At 35.9% G+C, this 16,201-nt stretch overlaps 1 protein-coding gene across 4 annotated transcripts in view; it reads left to right on the top strand.

Annotated features, from left to right (window-relative positions):
- Nucleotides 1–16,201, top strand: part of TMTC2 (transmembrane and tetratricopeptide repeat containing 2) — a 414,619-nt gene that overhangs the window by 239,744 nt on the left and 158,674 nt on the right. The window lies entirely within an intron of this gene.

Genomic DNA, 16,201 nt, shown 5'->3' with positions numbered 1-16,201 from the left:
GGGGGAAAATGCTCTTCTGTTCTTTGAATGGAAAGTCCAGGGGGTGCAGTTAGATGTGAGTGGATAAATGCAAGTTAAACTGAAATCCTTTTCTGTCTCTTGTATTGGATACTTTTTTGTTTATAAGTAATAGAACCTTAGCCTAAACTTGCTTAAACACAAAAGAGAATTTATTAGCCCCCATAATTGAAAATTTCCTGGGGTTGACTAGATGAAGGCATAAATAGATCCAGATACTTTATTATGTTTTGAGTATTTGTCTCTATTTTGTATTTTTGGTTTCCTCAGGGTTTACTGCTTTTTCTGGTACTCTGTCTATGTTAATGAGATGACTCCTACACCTCTATGCATATAGAGTGTTCTTAGGCTCTGAAGGAGTTGTCTTGGTGTGTCTATTAATCCTGAAAAGGGTCCTGCATTCTTGAAACAGACCCCCACTGACAGTGGCTCCAGGATTGGAGTAGAAGGGAGAAGGGCGGAGGACCAGTTCCCTGTAGAAAGGGAACAGGCATCATAAGATGTCTACTGCTTGTGTTTAATGACTGCAATGCAATATCCATGGTATTAAATTAATTTTCCAACTTCATTTTTTAATATGGCTAAATCTCAAGCACATATATTTTTTTTTTTTTTTAATTCAGGAAGAAAAAAAAAACAAACCAAAATCAAGATATTTTAAGGGAAAGCAGACAAGATGAGCTCTGTTTAACTTCCTGTTTGTATATTTACCTCCTAGACTTTAAACCTGGGGTCTCAGTCTTTTGGCCTGAAGTCTAAATTAGATCAATGTGTGTTTTGTGTTGACCTGCAGAGTTCAATTTTCTCTTTTTAAATTGTGCCTTCGGGTGGACCACTCCCTCTCCAGTTTATACAGCCCCTGATATTTACAAGATCTCTGCTGTTTTATACTTTATCATATACATAATATATATGTGTGTCTGTGTGTGTGTATACAATCATCATTTCTCTGAAATAATTTGAGATTGCATCTTTTTCTTTTCGTGAATGGATGTATCTAGATTCTCTAGCAAAGCTCCCCCCATGTCTTCTTCATCTAAATAATATGACGATACCATATTATTCATAGTTTCAGTTCAGTTGCTCAGTCGTGTCCGATTCTTTGCGACCCCATGAATTGCAGTATGCCAGGCCTTCCTATCCATCACCAACTCCCAGAGTTTACCCAAACTCATGTCCATTGAGTAGGTGATGCCGTCCAACCATCTTATCCTCTGTCATTCCCTTTTGCCCTCAATCTTTCCCAGCATCAGGATCTTTTCAAATGAGTCAGCTCTGGTGGCCAAAACATTGGAGTTTCAGCTTCAACATCAGTCCTTCCAATGAACACCCAGGATTGATTTCCTTTAGGACGGACTGGTTGGATCTCCTTACAGTCCAAGTGACTCTCACAAGTCTTCTCCAACACCACAGTTCAAAAGCATCAATTCTTCAGTGTTCAGCTGTCTTTATAGTCCAACTCCCACATCCATACATGACTACTGGAAAAACCATAGCCTTGACTAAACGGACCTTTGTTGACAAAGTAATGTCTCTGCTTTTTAATATGCTGTCTAGGTTGGTCATAACTTTCCTTCCAAGGAGTAAGCGTCTTTTAATTTCATAGTTTATTATTCATAATAAATAATAAATTCATAATTTCATACTTTATTATTTAATAAAAAAACCTTATCTGTTTAATAAATTTATACAAATGTTTATTTACTTTTGCCTCTGAAAATAATATTGTCAGAGGGACCTTTTGCCTCGCACTTTGGGTCACATATGGCCACTTTGCTTCTTGTGCCTATTTCTATGCGTTTTCGGGGGGAAAAGCTGAACAACTGGCATCTCGTCTCTGAACTTGTTTTTCTCATCTGCAGCCATTGGTTAAAAAGTTAACTATCTTTTGGTGATGTTTGTTGAGCAAGGGTTGAAAGAAAAAGAAAATGTACTCAATTAGATGAATATACTTTAGATATAATTTAAGAACTGCATTTTATAGCTCACTCTGTGGATACATATATAAACTGTGAAAACAAATAGATAAACCTCCCTGAACCCTAATGAAAATTCCTGCTGGAGGAGTGGTTGTTAACAAGATTGGGTTCCCCCACCTCACCATTTGTAGGAAATGGGATATGGCATAAATGGTGTCAAAGTAATATTTCTAATATGACAAGTTTCTTTAACAACACTTAACTGTTACCTCAAATTCCACAAGGCAATTCCACAAGAAAACGTGGCAATGATTTTTGATATATTGTGTTACATAACCCATGTGGTTCACAGAATTCTGCTACATAATTATGTTTCAAAATAGGTGAATCCTTCAATGATTTTTAATTAAATAGTAATAAAATACATCAATAGATATTTTGCAACCCATAATATCATAAATATGCTTGGCATCATGTATACTTAGGAGCAATCTTTTTTTTTTTTTTTCTGTTTTTTTATGTAGTTAAGGTTTTCTCCTGGACAATTTAAGGACTATTTGACAAATAAAAAAACATTTTTTGAGATATATATGCTATATCACATAACTTTCTCTAATATACAGACATAATTCTTGTTCTATTGCAAATCCTGAATGTAAAGGAGTTTAGTTTGCTCTCTTTAGCCCAATAACATTCCTTTGTGGTAGCAGCAGTTGTTAATCACATTTCATATTATCAGTTAAGTCTCTTAAAGATGCTTTATGACCAAAATCTGAAACTAATGAAGCTGTTATAGTAGTTAACATGAAATGCTCTTATTTATCAATGGATTTTATAGTATTATTTATTTATATTTGTGCTGGGTTTTCATTGCTGCACAGGCTTTTCTCTAGTTGAAGCGAGTGAGGGCTACTCTTTAGTTGCAGTGCGAGGACTTCTCGTAGTGGCTCCTCTTGTTGGGGAGCATGGGCTCTAGGTCTCACAGGCTTCAGTAGTTGCGGCTTCTGGACTCTAAAGCACAGGCTCAGTAGTTGTGGTGCACAGTCTTAGTTGCTCTGAGATATGTGGGATCCTCCCAGACGAGGAATCAAACTTGTGTCTCTTGCCTTACAAGGCAGATTCTCTACCACTGAGATTCTCTATCACCGAGCCATAAAGGCTGTTGAGAATCATAAGCTACTATTAGGTCTTCTACTTTCCTTTAAATAAGTAACCTAAGTTTTTTAAAAAACATATTCAATATTCATAAATCTATCTGCTTTGTAAATTGTAGAAAAAATCATATTGCTGGAAATTTTTATTTGGAATATAACTTGGAAACATACTTCATTTTGTAACTTCAAAACAATAATTCCTAAAGACAGATATGCCACCACTGACCAGACTCAGGATATTCTAAGAAGCCAGAGATAGTCTTTAAATTAATTCCTATAGTTTTATTTTTATGTTTATATTTTAAAAATATAACTAGCACAACCAAATACTGTTCTAGGAGAGAAAAGAGAGAAAAAAAAATGATTTGGAAAACTATGAAGAAATAGTATAAATGATAAGTGGTTATATCTAAAGTTTAGGAAGCATTGCATTAAAAGATGTTAAAACTTTGAGGACTTCTTTTATACAAGATTAATTAATACCAAGTTATATCCAAGCAGTGCATATGTATAGCTTTCAGTTCAGTCAGTTCAGTTCAGTCACTCAGTCATCTCTGACTCTTTGCAGCCCCTATGGACTGCAGCATACCAGGCCTCCCTGTCCATCACCAACTCCTGGAGCTTACTCAAACTCATGTCCATTGAGTCAGTGATGCCATACAACCATCTCATCCTCTGTCATCCCCTTCTCCTCCCGCCTTCAGTCTTGCCCAGCATCAGGGTCTTTTCCAATAAGTCAGTTCTTTGCATCACGTGGCCAAAGTATTGGAGTTTCAGCTTCATCATCAATCCTTCCAAAGAATATTCAGGACTGATTTCCTTTAGGATGGACTGGTAGGATCTCCTTGCAGTCCAAGGAACTCTCAAGAGTTTTCTCTAACACCACAGTTCAAAACCATCAATTCTTCAGCATTCAGTTTTCTTTATAGTGCAACTCTCATGATAGGATAATTTAAAATTTTTTCTTTGGCAATAGTTACTTGAATTATATTTATGTCCTAACTACTCTTGTTAGTTGCTTATATATGTTATTACATTTTATCTTCACTTGATGTCTGCACAAAAAAGAAAATGAAACTCAGATAATTTGTGTAAGATTGCACACACGGTAGAGGGGGCAATATTTGAACTTAAGATGTTCTGACTCTACAAGGCTGCAACAATAGTATTCTGCCCTAGCTGGCAGAAATAAACCAAGATTTTGAGGGAAGAAAAATTTCAGTATACAACTTTCAAATTCAGGAAAATAGTTCAAAACACCTTTCATGTAGAAATAAAATACTTGGAATTACATCTAACAAAAAATAAGTTAAATTTTTTTATGATAGTTCCTTAGTTTACTAAACTCAGGCTATACTATTTTGTTAAAAACATCATGGGTTTGTACATCTGAGCTAAGTTGCCTTTGAGAAAGTACTATAGAAACTGTTTTTAATTGCCTAAACATTATCACATTTTGTTATCACTTCAATCCATGTTACAGATTATAGTCACATAATGTAAAATTTAAAACAGTACTTAGTAGTACCTTTTTGTGTTCAGGTATAATTGACATGTAAGATTTTATTAGTTTCAGATGTACAATGATTCAATATTTATTTATATTGCAAAATGACTACTATAGGAAATTGAGTTAACATCTGTCACCATACACTGTTACAAATTTTTTTGTCTTGTGATGAGAACTTTTATTTAACATCTCTTTCTTAGCAACTTTTAAATATATGATATAATGTTATTAACTAGTCACTTTGCCATGTGTTCATTGTATCTCCAGGACTTACTTATCTTATTACTCAAATTTGCACCTTTTAATGCCCTTAACCATTTTGCCTACTTCCTAACAATTCTACTGTTAATCTCAATAGATGTGTTACATTTATTGCATAGCCTGTATTTAGTGTTTTATTCATATTGTCAAATTTAGTAAAATTCAGTAGTTCCCACAAGTTGTTTTAAGGCCCGTTTAACAGATCTGCCGTATGATATTCATTTATCTTTTCAGGTGTAATAAATTTTCAGGGATAAGTCGGATGGACCATTGCTCAGTGATTTACACTGTCAGATCTTACAAATGCACAGCCGACTTTCAACCTTTTAACTACACTGCCCACTGCCATCAGAAATATAATTGATTTCTCATCTGAAAAATACTCAGTGTTCTTTCATTGTTATAGATTTATCCCAGTCATTCTGTTCCAATTGCTACCTAAACAGGGAATTCAATAGAACACTGAATATTTCATTAGGCACCAGATTTCAGAATGCAGATAATAAATTTAATGTGGTTTAATCAATTCTTGATTATCTTGCATAACAGAGGGGATTATTTCTGTGGATAATAGAGATTTTGCCACCATAAATTAGCTGTCATTTTGGTTCTATAAAAATGTAAGTAATCATCTAATCTGAAAAGCTAGGAAAGGAGTAATACAATAAACTAATAATAAATTTAAGAGAACTAAAAATAGAAAATTTTAATAAAGTAGAATATAGAGAAAAAATGGGAAGTAATGAATAAGTGTAAGAGCTATTCTATTAAAGGATCAACAATTTATGGCAAAGATCATGTACAAAATACAAAATCTCAAATATACAATATTGAGAATGAGAATAGGCCTGTATTCAGATATATGGAAGCTTAAAATAACAATGTTAGTTATATTTATTAACATCTTAGTAATATGGATACTGTTCTGGGAAAATATAAATGTTTAACATTAGCCCAAGAAGAAGTAGACAATCTGAATCAAAACCTTGGAAAAATTTGAAAACCACATTGAAGAATTTTCTCCCCCAAGGAATCAAGTTAAGGCATTTCATGAATAAGTTCTATCAAATGTTTAATCAAATAGTATTTGTTGTACTAGTTATGCTTTTCAGTTATTTTTGTGAAGCTAGATAAAATGGATAGTAAAAAGTCTGATGTAATTGAAAATCAAAAAACAGAAGAGAATAATGACAATGAAACTCAAAAACAAGAAGCAAACAAGCAAGAACAAATAACAGAATCACAACAGGCCACTTAGACTTATGAATATACATGTAAATGACAACCTACTCCAGTATTCTGGCCTGGAAAATTCTGTGGACAGAGGAACCTGGTGGGCTATAGTCCTTAGGGTTGCAGAGTCAGCCATGACTGAGCACATCAGTACAATATACATGTAAACATACCCTAAAATTAATATAATAGATGCAGTAGCATATTAAAGATTACAACACCACTTTCAAATGGGATTTATTCTATGATTTATGGTGGAGTATTCAATACCACAATTCAATTGCTATGCTCTTTAAAAAGTCAGAAGAGGCAAAAAATTATGATCATCTCTAGAAGTGCTAGGAAAGGTTTTGATCAACATCTGCCTCAGTGAACAAGACATAAACTAGGAATAAATAAATACTTCTGCAACATAATGATTATCTGTCTGAAGTTATAGAAAAACCGTATTTTATATTGAAATACAATGGTCATTACGATTCAAATTCAGCTTCTTGAGGTAGTGGCAGTTTCTTATTGGTCATTACATCTCTCCATATCTACAGAAGTTCTAACTGTGTTTGCTGATTTTACAAATGATTTATGAAATTCTTATCAGAGCAGAGGTTACGTTTAAGTGATAAGGTTAGCAATGGATATTAGATAGCTGCATTTGTGGTTCTTTGAATGATTGTTTTGATCATTGTCACTGAACAATTCTGGACAACAAGAGCCTTCTTGAATAAGGTGTCTAGAGTTGTATTTTCTTAAAGTTTCAGAAACAAATACATTTATGTTAGGGTTGATTCCTGTATTAGTTTCCCAGGGCCGCCACAATGAAGTACTGCAAATTAAGTGGTTTAAAATAATAGAAATGTATTGTGGCCCAGTTCTGGAGGCTAGCAGTACAAAGTGAAGCTGTCCACGGGGCATGGTCCCTCTGAAACCATTAGGGGAATCCTTCCTTCCCTCTTTCCTGTGGTTTGCTGGGATTCTTTGGAGTTCCCTGGCTCACAGCTGCATGACTCCAATCTCTGCCTTTGTCATCACATGATGATCTCCCTCTGTGACTTTGCCTTTGCATCCACTTATAAGGATACCAGTCAGATTAGGGACTCACTCTTGTTATCACATCACATCTGCAGTGACCCTTTTTCCAAATGAGGTGTTGAAAGTTACAACTTCAACACATCTTTTTTAGGAGAGAGATAATTCAATCCATGATAGCTGCCTGTTGGGAGCTTTATTTTGAGGCAGTGTGACAGATTCTGTCCCCAGTGTCAAGCACAATGCCAAGCACATGAGTTTTTAATGGGAGAGAGGGGTTAAGGGAAAGACTCCTTAACAAATCTAAAAATTTACATAGAACACATTTATATATCTCATGATGCCAAGAGCTCTGTCTTCAGAGGAATTAATTTAGGAGGATAGAGCAATGAGGGAAATGTGGGGTGCAGAGTTGTCACCGTAGGTACAGTTCGAATGAGAGATTTGTTTGTTTGTTCAGGGTCAGGTTTTGAGGACCCTTGAGAGGTTAGAAAGATAAGAGATTACAAAATGAAAGTGGTGAGACTACCTGATAATGGGGTTGAGCCATTCCTTGAATCCTCATTGAAAATAAGGCGTGAGAAGGCTATGAAAGTGAGATCTGTAGAAATGAGGGGGGAAGTAAAGTGAAAAAGTGAAAGTCGCTCAGTCATGTCTCTTTGCAACCTCACGGATTATACAGTCCATGGGATTCTTCAGGCCAGAATATGGAGTGGGTAGCCGTTCCCTTCTCCAGGGGATCTTCCCAATCCAGGGATTGAACCCAGGTCTCCACATTGCAGGTGGTCTTTAACAGCTGATTGACTAGGGAAGCCCAAGGTACTGGAGTGGGTAGCCTATCCCTTCTCCAGGGACCTTCCTGAGCCAGGAATTGAACCAGGGACTCCTGCATTGCAGGCCAGTTCTTTACCAGCTGAGCTGTGCTGGTAAGACTACCTGATAATGGGGTTGAGTCATCCCTTGAATCCTCATTGAAAATAAGGCGTGAGAATCCTATGAAAGTGAGATCTGTAGAAATGAGGCGGGGCATAACACTTGGCCAAATGGCTAGAGTTCAGGACAAGGTTTCCTGCCAATTTCCATATATATGTGCATGTAAGGAATGGAGGGAGGTGCGCAGAGAATACCAGGGAGGTCGACAGGTCTCGCAAAACAGAATTCAGGAGAGGCTATCAAACAGGAATGCCAGGAAGTGCTTGCCATATTTAATATCAGATGAATGGGACTGAGAGACTTTGGTCATATTCCAGTGGCTTGGAGTCATCAGAGCTCTGGATACATGACTCGTCAGGCTCTTTAGTGATTCCTGGAAGAAGGTGAAACAGCTTGCAGGTACTTGCCTACTTCACATGGGAAGAACAAAACCTAACACTTATTATATACTTTGATTTTGTTTTAATTGATTATTTTACCACTTCATTTGTACTTGAATACAGTATGTTGCAGAACACTGAAACACTACTGAAAAATATGAGTAAAATATAAAAGTTATTATTGCATTCCTTACACATCTTATCTCCTTCTCTAGTACATATCTTTTTACCTTTTTCTATATGTAGTTATAACATGTAATTATACAAGCATAATTTTAACTTTTCCCCTGCATATGTGCATAACCAGTGACTTTTTACTCCTGAGTATATGTACAGATGTGTCATAATTTTCATTACTGCCTCTGATTATATTGTTTCAATTGGGTCTGTTACATAGACAGCATTAATAGATGTCCAGTACGATGGTTTCAAGACTGTGTTGCTTAATTCTTCATTTCCCTAATTACCAGTGGAGTTTATATTGTTTATTAGCTGTTAGTAATTTTTCTGGAAATTAATTATTCAGGTTTCTTACCTGGTTCTTTTTTTTAACGTCAAAAATGTTTTGTATTGGAGTATAGCTGATTAAAAATGTGGTAGTTTAAGGTGAATAGCGAAGGGACTCAGGCATACCTAATTCTCAGCCATTTACCTAATTCTTTTTTTTTTTTTTTTTCATTTACCTAATTCTTTACTGAGATGTTTTTCTTGTTGATTTATAAGATTTAAGGTAAAAATAGGCCCCTCCGTTGCACTTATATGTATAACACAAATGTTTGTTCTGCAGATATTTTCTCCTAGTTTTTGCTTGTATTTTTAATTTTGTTATGATAATCTATTGTACATAACTTGAGTCTCTCTCTCTCTCTCTCTCTCTATATATATATATATAAATAAAATCCATAGATCCTTTCCTTTAAGCCTCTGCATTTTGTCTCTATGAAGACCAGTCATAGGCTAATATTTTTAAAAGTTATTGTCCATTTTTAAATGTTTTTAGAATTATTTGTTTCTTCAGCTACTTAGTCTACCCTGAATATATGTTTTGTATTAAGGTGATTTCCACCCCCCCAAAATGAAACATAATGTCCCCATAATAATTTATTAACTGCTTCTCACATAGGCTGAATTATATGTAAACAAAAGGTTGTTATGGGCTTTATTTTGGTCTTTTGATAACCTACACCAAGAACAGATTGTTTTATTTAATATAACTTCTGGTATATTTTATATTTTAAAAGGTAAGTCTCCCATTCTTGTTACTTATCTTCAAGCACTTCTTGATTATTCCTGTGTTTTTTTTTTTTAATAGGAACTTATCACAGCTTTGTTAAATTGAATTAGAAGTCCATTTGTGCTTTTAGTTGATTTTCCAGTGACTATATGTTCAAGGGAGGTAAACTGAGATTGTTCTACTCTTGAAGTATCCCTTCCAGATAAATGAATTTCTGTATTTATTTCAAACTTTAAATTTCCCATATTTAAAGAATTGTGTTTGGGAAAGTCTCACATGTTTGTTGATGATTTATTCTAATTTTTTTCTAAAAAGTATTTCTGCTAATGTGAATTATATTATTTTATTCCCACTCATTACAGTTTAAACTGGTTGTTCTGATTATTTAGGTTTTACTTTTTTCTAAAGATAACTGATTCCAAATTTTGTTGTTGCTCTATCATATGTCTGGGTTTTAGTTGAAAGTTCTTTCTTGGATTTTTCCCAAATGTTACATTCTTATTTGCCGGGAGGCCTTTGCACATACTATTTGTTTTGCCTGCAGCATTCTCTGTTTTCTCCTCTTATGACCTCTTTATACCCTACTCCCCATCCTTTTTGCCTGGCCTCATACTTTCACATACCTGTATACTTCTCTGGGAAGATTTCTTGATACTTTTCTTATTACCAGAATTGGAATATGGATAGTTGGTCCCAGATGTTACCACAGCAACTAATACTTGTTTCTTTTTAGTATGGATCATATTTACATATTGGGCTTCCTAGGTGGTGCTAGTGGTAAAGAACCCACCTTCCAATGCAAAAAGATCCCCTGGAGGAGGAAATGGCAGTCCATTCAAATATTCTTACCTGGAGAATCTCGTGGACAGAGGAGCCTAGCGGACTACAGCCCATAGGGTTGCAAAGAATCGGATATGATCGAAGCAACTTAGCATGCACACACGCACATTTACATATATGATACCATGCTTTTGTTAGTTACAGTGCAATCTCTGTAAGGCCAGGGGATGTTTAGGTAGCATTCCATCCCCAGTACCAAGCACCATGCCAAGCACATGAGCTTTAAATTGTGCACTAATCCATGGTGATTAAGAATCTAATGAATGATTTAATGGATTAATTAATGAGTTAATAAACTATTAAATAAGTTGATTAGTGAATTCACTGACTGAAAATAAACTAACAAAATGCAAGTTTGCTAGAAAACAGTCTCAGGTTTGCCAAGTATATCTAGTCAGTTCCCTTCTTTTCCAACTCATGTTACTAGTCATTTTCCCGTTTGACTCTTCGTATTGATTTATTCCACTACTTTTTCCATTATGTATACCTATGAAAAAGCCATGTCTAGAAAATGTAAGAGTAGTAAAATTACCTCACAGGTAACATGGTTATTGTATACATACTGAGGTGGGATAAACATTCTGGAATATATCATCTGATGTCAAGATCTGACTTCTCATTTCCTTTCTCCCACCAAACCCAAAACATTTTCTTTATAACAAACATATTGGAAAAAAAAAAAAACAAAAAACTTTTTTTAGAATTAATAAGAGAAAATAATTATATTATATAATTGGATAACCAGCCAAGGGATGTTTCAGCACAACAAATTCTGATATCTTTGTTACAGAAAAACTCAAATAGTAAATAATAAAGCATTTACTTCTATTCTGATTTATTAAAACTGTGATGATGTTTCATGGTTCCTAAAATAGAAATAATCTGTTTAAAATCCTACTTGAGATGTGTAAGTGGCTATATAATTGATTTTTATTTATAGAAATACATTGTTTAAATATATCTTTCAGTAATTTTCAATTCTAATTTGTAGAATTCCTATAGCATTAACCATCCCTACAGGAAAAGTGGATCAACTAAGGATATCAGTGTCGCCTTTATTGAAAATATTTTCAAAGTGAAAATTAGTAATTATTTGAAATTAGGGCAAATTAACCATGCTTGATGATTTCATCAACCATTTATATGCATTTGTGCATGTAAATTCTTGAGTATATTTTAGCATTAAATTATCCACTTGAGTTTTGGATACTATACTATATGCTATAGAATGTAGAATGCTATATACTACATTCAAGAAATTTGTTCAAGTCTTCTGTCTTGTCAAGATGGCAGATAGATTAACACAAGAGAATAAATATATGATGACCTAGATGTCTGTAGGATGGTAAAGAAGAAGTCAGAAATAATTTAATGGAGAGGCTAAATTATAATACATACAGACCGATTAAAAAAGACACACAATGAAAAATTTTTTATTGCAGGTTTTATAGTGTAAAACATCATATGTGATTATTCAAAGTACAAATTATAGGTAACATGAAAGCTCATTTTACAGCTTTCAAAGTATCTAGTGGGTTTTTGCAAGTGGTTTTCAGGAAGAAGCTATCAGGTCAGGTGCCTGGGATACTTAGTTGCCTGGGGTGATCAGTCCCAGAGAAACCTACTTGTGTAATAAAAACACACAGAAGTTTGACAGGGTTATCCTGTAGAAGTAGTGTTTTGGTGGGATTTCTCCCACTGTATTGTCACAGGAACTAGAAAGACTCAGTCGCTCAGTCATGTCCAACTCTTTGAGACACCATGAACTGTAGCCCCCAGGCTCCTCTTTCCATGGAATTCTCCAGGCAAGAATACTGTAATGGTAGCCATTCCCTTCTCCAGGGTATAGTCCTGACCCAGGGTTTGAACACAGGTCTCCCTCATTGCAGGCAGATTCCTTACCATCTGAGCCACCAGGAAAGCCTCACTCAGAGTCCAGTCAAATCATCATGGGAATCATTAGTTTATTTGGTAAGCATATCTATCCAAGTGTTAAAAACTTTCAGTATATAAGAGTATCAGGCAAAAGAATATTGGATGAATTATAATGATATTAGTCCAGGACAGCTTGATGCTATGAAACCTCTTGACTGAAGTTCCTCCTTCCTTGGAAAGTGCTGGAATAAGTGCTATTGGCATTTACCTCTGTAAATCACACTTACAGACCTTTTTTCTAAGTCACACTACCTTTCTTACATGCAGAATTTTGTATTGAATTCAGTTGTGTTAATACAGTTAAACAGGTTATCACTTCATACCTGCTAACTTCAGAGCCATCTTATTTTTTTTTTCCCCACAGTTCATTTTTGAATACCATTTCTCTGAATCATTGTGACTTGATTTTACAGTTTAGCTTTCAAGGTAAAATCTATTTTCTTGCCACTCTAAAATCCCCAATGCTTGTAATACCTATGTCAAACATCACTAATTTTCACACTTTTATGAGATGTACTGACAAATTATAAAGTTTGATTAATATGGATTATATTTTGAGTATGTTTATAGACATGAACCACTTCAATGGCAGAAAGGAAAAGTGAAAGTTGCTTAGTTGTGTCCAACTCTCTGCCACACCATGGACTATACACTCCATGGAATTCTCCAGGCCAGAATGCTGGAGTGGGTAGCCTTTTCCTTCTCCAGGGGATCGTCCCAACCCAGGGATCAAACCAAGGTCTCCCACATTGCAGGCGGATTCTTTACCAGCTAAGCCCAAGAATAATGGAGTGGGTAGCTTTTCCCTACTCCAGGGGATCTTCCCAACCCAGGAATCAAACTGGGGTCTCCTGCTTTGGAGGAGCTATCAGGAAAGCCTAGAGGAGCTAAAGAATCTCCTGATGAAGGTGAAAGAGGAGAGTGAAAAGCTGGCTTAAAACTCAGCATTCAAAAAATGAAGATGATGGTTTCTGATCCCTTCACTTCATGGCAAATAAGTAAGGAAAAAGTGGAAACAATGACAGATTTTATTTTCTTGGGCTCCAAAATCACTGTAGACGGTGACTGTGGCCACGGAATTAAAAGATATTTAGTCTTTGGAAGAAAAGCTATCAGAAACCTAGACAATGTATTAAAGAGCAGAAACATCACTTTGCTGACAAAGGTCCTTCTAGTCAAAGCTATGAGTTTCTCAGTGGTCATGTACGGATGTGAGAGCTGGACCATAAAGAAGGCTGAGCACTGAAGAATTGATGCTTTTGAACTGTGATGCTGGAGAAGATGCTTGAGAGTCCCTTGGACAGCAAGGAGATCAAACCAGTCAATCCTAAAGAAAATCAACCTTGAATATTCAATGGAATTACTGATGCAGAAGCCGAAGCTCCATTTGGTCACCTGATGTGAAGAGCTGACTCGTTGGAAAAGACTCTGATGTTGGGAAAGATTGAGAGCATGAGAAGGGGGTGACAGAGGATGAAATGTTTGGATGGCAAACTCAGGGAGATAGTGAAGGACAGGGAAGCTTGCTGTGCCGCCGTCCATAGGGTTGCAAAGAGTTGAACATGGCTTAATGACTGAAGGGCTTCCCTGATAGCTCAGTTGGTAAAGAATCCGCCTGCAATGCAGGGGACCCTGGTTTGATTCCTTGATCAGGAATATCTGCTGGAGAAGGGATAGCCTACCCACTCCAGTATTCTTGGGCTTCCCTTGTGACTCAACTGGTAAAGACTCCGCTTGCAATGTGGGAGACCTGGGTTAGACCCCCTGGCTTGGGAAGATCCCCTGGAGAATGGAAAGATTACCCACTCCAGTATTCTGGCCTGGAGAATTCCACTGACTGTATAGCCCATGGAGTCGCAAACAGTCGGACACGACTGAGCAACTTTCACTAGGCAACTGAACAACAACAGCAAATAGGCGTGAACACATATGCAATTTGTTTATTGGAAATAAGGTTTCAGTCATTCAACAAACAGTAGAGCCCTCAGAGTGATAGATGTTGGATGGTGAGAATAAACTGACAGAGTATAGTTTCTGTCCTCAAGTAGCTTGAAGTTTGGATTTAAAAATATGTTAATAAAGCAACATCTCTTCTAAACAAGAGATGCTTGTATTATTATGAAAAGGCAAAGACAGCTCAGCTTGGAGCAAAAGGAAGAATAATAAAGAAAGACAAGAGGAGTCAAACTATAAAGACAAACGAAGAAATTCATTTAGGAGGAAAATTGTACAGAATTGACTGTGTAAGTTTCAGATGACTGCTGGGCAGCCACTAGGCAGCTAGAATGTGTTACTACTACTCATGAGAGCATTCTGAGGTAGAGGATATAGATTTAGGAATAATTATACAAGTGTGTGAGTTGAAACTAACTATAAATAATTGTGGAGGGTGTGTGTGTGTGTTTGTGTGTGTGTATGTATGTGTAATGTATGTATATATATGGATAAAGGAAAGAAGGACCATGGATGGAATCCTGGGTAACATCAATATTAAAGGAGCTTGGGATTGAAAGTGGAACCATAAAGTGTGCTCAAAGAAAAAGAGAGAAACCTAGGGTGTTTGATGCCATTGAAGCTGAAGTATAGGACAGCAAGAAGGGAGAAAATGGCCAAAGATCATGTACTGTAGAGAAGTATTTCTATGAGGATTTTGTGTCCCTTTGGGGGCAAAATATTGACATTAATCATGGGTCTAGAAACTGGAAGTATTATGCACTTCTGAATGTAGTAGAGGATAACATTTTGTCTTCAAAAAACAACAGGATGTCCTGGAGAATAATTTTTTTCCTACAAAATGCATGGCCACAATGACCAAAGAATTGAAATTCACACTAGGAACTCCTTAGGAGCTGGGGATATAATTTATTTATGTCTTTGTTTCTAGCGCATAGTGAAGTCCTTGACACCTCCTTGGTACTAACAAGTGCTTTTGGATAGGACTGAATTAAACCACTTATTATTTTACACTCATTTCATTATAGTGATGGATACTACACATCCTGGTGTTGCTATCTAGGATTGCTTGCTGGAAGCAAAGAATGTTGCTAAATGTTGTTAAATGTTGCCCTCCCCATTGCAACCTAAAGTAAAATTGAGAGAAATCAGAATCTTTTTAAAAATAGGAGCCTGGCAACAGAAAGGAGGAGATTAAATCCTTCCTCTGCTTGTTTGTATTATAGGTTTCCTATTACGAATATAGTTTTAAAACGGCACAGTGTGGGTCACGCTTTTTGCATGTAGAAATATTCATTCAAAATTAACTGTGCAGAGAGAGTTAAACTATTTTCCATGTTGGGAAAACGATGAAAGACATTTTTCTGAAATCTCATTAAAACGGCCTTTAATTTTATAATCATTATTTATCCAGAGCACTGTAGGTGCATTTGAAGACATATATTAGAAAGCCTATAAAAGAGGTTTATTAAGAGATTCATAATTGCGTCCTGGTTTTTAGTGCCTCGTGTTTGGTTTAACTTTAAAACTGATTGAAGGTTGCTCAAATGGCCAGAAGCATTTTTGTTGTCGTGGTTCCTAAAATTATATTCACGTGGGCAGTGCTGGCTGATAGGCAGCAGGATTTCAAATACATTAATTTTAGTTTTCTCAGAAGGAGGTTTTACATCATGGGGGAAAAAAAAAAGGATCTTCCTCTACTCTTGTAGAAAAATGAACCGATGTGGATTTGTTATTTGTGTAGTTCCAGTCAGTCCTCTGCAGATTTACAATTACTGTGACTTAAGAATTATTTCCTAGACACA

Source organism: Bos indicus x Bos taurus, chromosome 5 (genome assembly GCF_003369695.1).
Source record: "Bos indicus x Bos taurus breed Angus x Brahman F1 hybrid chromosome 5, Bos_hybrid_MaternalHap_v2.0, whole genome shotgun sequence".
Lineage (NCBI taxonomy): Eukaryota > Metazoa > Chordata > Mammalia > Artiodactyla > Bovidae > Bos > Bos indicus x Bos taurus.
This window is presented reverse-complemented; position numbering and strand designations above follow the sequence as displayed.